Source organism: Centruroides sculpturatus, unplaced genomic scaffold (genome assembly GCF_000671375.1).
Source record: "Centruroides sculpturatus isolate CEXI.00-Female unplaced genomic scaffold, Cexi_2.0 scaffold163, whole genome shotgun sequence".
Classification (NCBI taxonomy): Eukaryota; Metazoa; Arthropoda; class Arachnida; order Scorpiones; family Buthidae; genus Centruroides; species Centruroides sculpturatus.
Genome location: NW_019384360.1, coordinates 536,862 through 543,340, shown reverse-complemented (window position 1 = coordinate 543,340; position 6,479 = coordinate 536,862).

Genomic DNA, 6,479 nt, shown 5'->3' with positions numbered 1-6,479 from the left:
CCATGTAACGTTCTATTATCCAATTGGAAGTAACAATCTAGCGAATCCGTCATTTAGTGTGTTATCGCTCATCTAACTAACGTAGTTTTATCAACATGGAATTAAAAAGACTCTCTATTTACGGGACAGTCGCTCGGGAAAGAGCTTGGCCCGACCCAAAGGGGATGTCCGACAATTTCACGGCCCGAATCGCGTCTCTGGCAATAGATGAGAAACCAATCCAGTTACAGGAGACCACCGTTCGGACTAACCAAAAAGCGAGATTTCGGGCGAAAATCATATAAAAGCTCAAAATCCCTAGGACAGGTGACGGCTGGGACCGAGAACGGCAAACCTTGCTGATGGTGTCGAAGATTCTCTTCTGAAGAACAAAAGCACAAAAATACCGAGCGCAGGGATTACTGGCGGACTTAACTTTTCCAACGACTACTTTCTAAGTTAAATTTATAGTAATTTTTATTTACAATTTAAAACTATAAGACTATTATAGAATCATTTTAAATGATTCTTGAAAAAGCCGATTTAATAATTCGTTCAGAAACTTACATTCGAAACATTTAATTTATTAAATACAGTACACTTTTTTAACATTAAAATCTTAAATATTTATTATTCAGTTGAAAATTCAGAAACAAACTGTACAAAATAAATCGAACAAATGTCGATAAAATTCACAAATTTCTAATTCCGACGGTATCCGTACAAACATGGTAAAAATACTCCTATAATTCGGTAAAACGTCATCGGGCAGCCGAACTACTTTCCGCCGTCCAGCGCCACGCTACGGAGAGTTTAGACGGGTAAATTGAGTTTACTATCGTCTGTACAGTATTATATATAAATTAGGTACCGAATCTACGGTGGAAAAAAGGTCTTTATTAGTCTCCACGGTGCGAATAGAATTAAGTCAGATTCCACTGAGATACGACACGTAACCCCCTTGATTTTTAACCACCAAAATATAATTGCATTAATTCCCTTAATACACAATATACCATGCCAAATTTCGTTTCTTAATCGTTACCCTATTCTGAGATATTGAACGAAATAGACACCAGCACGCACGCAACCCTAAATTTCCCCCTTTTTAATACTTTTTTTTGGGTTCAGAAGATTTCCTGAACCCAAAAATAACCATCGAGATTTGCAAAAAAAGAAAATGGGGAGTCAAATTCGAGACTGTTTTAATACTTTCTCGTGTTGCGTACGGTACATAACAAGTCGGAAAAGTAAAAAGACCAAACATTTATAACTTGCCGCAATTGATATAACATCAGTTGCAGCAATTTTTAAATGATTTGTGAAAAAATTATTTTAATAACGTCTTCTTTTACAATAAAAACATTAATAAAAAATTATTTAAAACGATGGGTCGGTTTTTATTTCATTCACTTAATTGTATTATAAAAAATACACGGAAATACAAAAATATTAATATCGTCGGCGTAGTGTTAAACTAAAATACAAAATTGATAATATTGCGATTTTAAATTTTATTATTATTATTTTAGTTCTATCGAAATAATTCATTTCGATTTTGTTATGCGAATTTATTGTATAACGCATCAAATCGTTAGTTTTGGTTTTATGGATTCCGGATACAACACATCCGTTCTGTCTGTAAAAAGATTTTTTCCACTAGCGATGCTTTGCACACGGCATACAAGAAGCAATCGTTATGCCAATTTCAGCCTTCGAAAGATGTATAGCGCGTTCCACTAATGCCTATAAATATAAAAAAACGGAGTAAATAAATTTAATTTTGTTGCAAGTATAGAACAATTAAATAAAGCTAACCGATAACTGGTCTGTTGCAGCCGCTGCATCTGTTTACAAACAAATCTCCGAAGCATTGGACACAATCAGTTTATCGTCTTTGGGTGCGAATCGCCTTCCCTCCAAGCACACCTGACTCGTGCTGCAACCGAAACATTGACTATGCCAAAGTTTGTTGCCATAAATAACACCGTCGGTGGTGACAATTTGATGTTACTCGAAGCAAGGTGAACTAAACTTCTGTTGGTAACAGGTGTTGCAATGTCGTTACCTATTTGAACGAAGCCTTCGTTATCTATGAGGTTAGCGCGGGCAACGCAACAGAATTTCATAGAAAAGTCTTGATCGGGAAGTTGTGTAATTAGTTGTGTTTTACCAGGCCCGCCGTAAGCGGGCGTGCAAGGCGTGCACCGCACGCGGGCGGCACGTCCAGGGAGCGGCAAATCGAGCGATCGGTTACGTAAAATTCAAAGTCATTGTCATAATACCCACCCTACTTATAGCATATGTCTTCGCATGGAGAAAAAAAAATTCTGACCGGCGCGCAATTATTATATTCTTATTTATATTATAGCGTTAAAGCGCCTCTATTGGCATTTATCAGAATTAAGATGCAATGCGAAACGTCTGTCGGCAGGTTGAACCATCCGGCGGCGCCCGAAAGCCAAGTACCCATAGTCGTGCTCTATGACAGAAGTTGATAGGACTGGCGATAATAGGGAATCCCCACAGAGCTTCCTTCTCAATTTGTACTTGTACGCATTCGAACAGTTCTATCGCATATCAAATTGCAATTATTTTGTTAATAATTCTTCTGACATGGGTCTAAGTATAATTAATGATATTTTAACTTGGTTAGGATTTAAATCTGAAGCTTAAAGACGATTCAAGTAGTGAAACAGACATTGACGGTATTGATTTGTTTAATGAAATCAATACTTTAAAGTTGCATTTTCCAGAAAACCAGTCTAATGATCCACAAACCCTATTACAATATCTTTTTACTAATGACTTAATTTCAACATTTCCGAACACAGCAATAGCACTAAGAATATTACTTACATTGCCGGTTTCAGTTGCATTTGGTGAAAGGTCCTTTTCAAAGTTAAAAATTATAAAAAACTATTTAAGATCAACAATGCACCAGCAAAGACTAAGTAATTTAGCTATAGTTTCAATTGAACACGAAATCTTAGCTTGGATACAAGAAAATTGATAGCAGATTTCGCAAACATAAAGGCAAGAAGAGTTAAATTTCTGTAAAATAAATATTTATATGGTTTTACACTTAAGTAAACAAAAATAACTTAGTAATAATAAATAGTTTTTCTTTATAAAGTATTTCTTTTCCTTTTTCACTCCCTTATGAGACAACACTAAAGAGCCTTACTGGCAAGCTCATCCTAGGTAGTCGTAGTTAAACAGGGGGCGGCATAATCGGTATTGCACACAGGCGTTCAAATAGCTAGCGGCGCCCCTGATCTACACTACTAAAGGCCAATACGAGTACGATTAATATGAATTGAATATAGCTAATAAAATTAAACAGTATTGAGATGAAACGAGCCATACCCTGCATGTCGAGAACTTTATCTTTTATCTTATACAGTATTTCGGAGCAAATGCTTTTGGTAATCATTATTCATACCAGATGAAAGGCTTTTGCTTCATTTGCTTTCACTTTTACCTTATTAGCATTTACTTCGTTTTTATTCATACGGGCCATTGATAATGCTTTTTCGCAATTTTGGCACGCAGTTTTATTCAGCGATACGTAATCTTCGGGAATGCAATCTAAGTTCTTGATTTTGGTAGTTTATTTCCACATCAGTTTTCATTTCACTCGCTGGTAAATTTATATGTAATATTCTCATCTCCAAATTCTTCATCAGTCACATTGCTGCACGTATTTGTAAGAGGTGATAAAATTGATTGTGCATAAATTATTCTATCTTCCTTTAACATAGACAACGCTTTATGAAGAATGAAATCATTATAAAGCTAAGTAGCATTGTAAATGCCTAATGTCCTTTATATAGAACACCTAACTTTTCTTTAATAAAAACTTGTATAAAAGTTAATAGCAAATCTTTTGTACTAAAAGCTAGAAGATTTGAGTATATCTATACTATTATAAGAAAGAGGTAATGTTTGTAAGTATCAAGTAATCTCCGAAACTACTCATCCGATTTCAAAAATTCTTTCACCAATATTTAGAATGGAACTTCAGGGTGGACATAGGCTGTATATATTCCGTTAAACATTCATATAAATTAAAAGATATAATCTAGGTTAAGGCTTTTATGTCCAACACATGGCGCTACGAGTACGACGCCCTAAGTTTGCTTTTCTGTGAAAATGAACTAAAGCAGATCATAATCTATCTATATAAATAAAAATGTAATGTTCGTTTGTTCCTAACGATTCCTTTGAAATTCTGACAACGCTGCATTCGAATACGCACGTGTTTTTATATAATATACGTGTCGAAATTCCCCCCAATGGGGGAAGATGGACAGGATTAAGGCTTAGGTAAAGAACTCTGCTTCTATTCATACTATTTTAGATGCGGTTTTTTGCGTTTTAATAGGGTACGCCAACAGAATATACACTAAAAAGGGATTTTTCGAAAAATTCCCTCCACGGGGGGAGTGTTATACATTTATAATAGATACATTTTGAGCCACAACAACGCGTGGCAGGGTCTGCTAGTATTTTATAAAAACAAAAATTTGATACTTACTACAAAATTTATATCTTTTGAAGTAAACACCGAAATCAGCCAAATCAAAAAAGTCTCTATTTGAATCAAACATTCTTAAAAAATTCACTGCTAATAAACCACAAATTGTGTTTATCATCTATAACTGTGCCCACGCAAAAATAATTATTAAAAATTCATTGTTCAAAGCAGGTTGAAAGAACTTTTAACCTTATATAGGACATTAGGCATATATGGTTTAAAGGATTTCGATGCTATAATAACGAAATAAAACATTGTATTATTTCGGGCGCTTAGAAAAATTTTTAAGTATCGGAAACGAAACCCGACCACCTAACAAAATTTCAAGAATCCGATCGGAACGGAACTCTAACCCAAATCTACGGCGGCGGTATCTTTATTGCGCCTCTTTTCGATGAATTTGCATTCCGTGAAAACGTTACAAGAGTGAAAGTGATTTATTTCAAGCTATGAGACTTCGATTCAACTCATCTCTAATTTTTCTTGGTTAAAACTGGTTCCAGGCGATAGTATTCAGAAGGAGAACGGCCATGACCGCAGCCGCCTTAATTCTTTCAAATTATCAGAGAAAAATCTGACTGGGCTAAAATTGTTTGGCGTTTATCGGGATTACGAATTTAGTTCTATGAATTATCTGGAAAAATATTAACTTGACAAGTTTCCATTTTCTTCTCTTTCGGTGTATGTTTCTTCGCCTATCCGATTCGCACTTCTAAACTTATCCATTATATCTATCTTCGAATTTTCCTCCCAGCTGAAATTTTATTCATAATCTTTTTCGTTGCGTAGTCAGCATCTATCGACGAAACTTTTCGGAAATCCAAATTCCTCCAATTATTTTAGCAGCAGCTTTCAATCTTTAGATTAGGGATCATCAAATTCTTATTGAAGTTTCATTTCGGTAATGAAACTTCAAGAATTTGATGATACCTAATCTAAGAACAGACCCATCACTATAGCTGCTCTGCATCTTAAGCATTATTTTGCATGAACAACACTCCTTAAAGAAAGCGATAATCTTTGGTACTATTTAAACATCAAATTAATTTTGGATCGGAAATGTATGCGACTTCTCGCAACGCATATGGCAACGCTCAATGGCAAAATGTCACGGCGACGATAATTTGTCATGAACGTTACGAGAAAATTAATATAAAAGCCGTCTCCTGTATGTGAATTCCTTAATTCTTACAGTAACATATTCGGAAGTGTAAAAAAAAACCCCACCTACTTGAAAGAGATTGATTTTAGAGTTTTTTCCTCTAACTTAATCAAATTTTTCTTCCCTTGACGATGAAACAACTGGATGGCCGAAGCGACTAAGGGGTCGGCCTACCGCTCTGAGGATCCGAGTTCGAATTTGGATGAGCAATCCCAGGAATTTTTCATATGCGGTCAGTTCCGGATCTATCAGATACCTGCCCACTAAGCCGGCTGACACTATGATGGGCTTAAACGAAGTTTTTTTTTTAAAAAGAATGGCAAATTCCGAAGTCGACGACTCAATTTAGAACTGTCAGCATTACAATTTATTTGGTTAGAGAGGACAAACTAATAATACGGCAATGTAAGATTAATAGAGCCTCTCTATTTTTTAAAGTTTTGAAGTAAAAAAAAAAGCTCAAATATTAGTTACGAATTCTATTTGTTTTTGACAAGCTTTTTAACTAGCAGGGTTGAAAACATGTTTTAATTTAAAATTGGATTCCTTACCCAACATTTCATCTTATCTGTCGACCATAATTACTAGCATTATTTTTTGTATTCACCAAAGTAATTATGAACTTTTAAGCAAAGATTTTGAATTCTAAGATTTTCAATTTGAAACTGAATACAGCTATAAATGATTTTTAACCAACCAAGCATTAAGTATAAATATTCTAATTTTAAATATTAATACTGTCAAAATTAGTTCTTATTACACATTTAAGTTTTGCATCTAATTTTTATTTGTTGAACA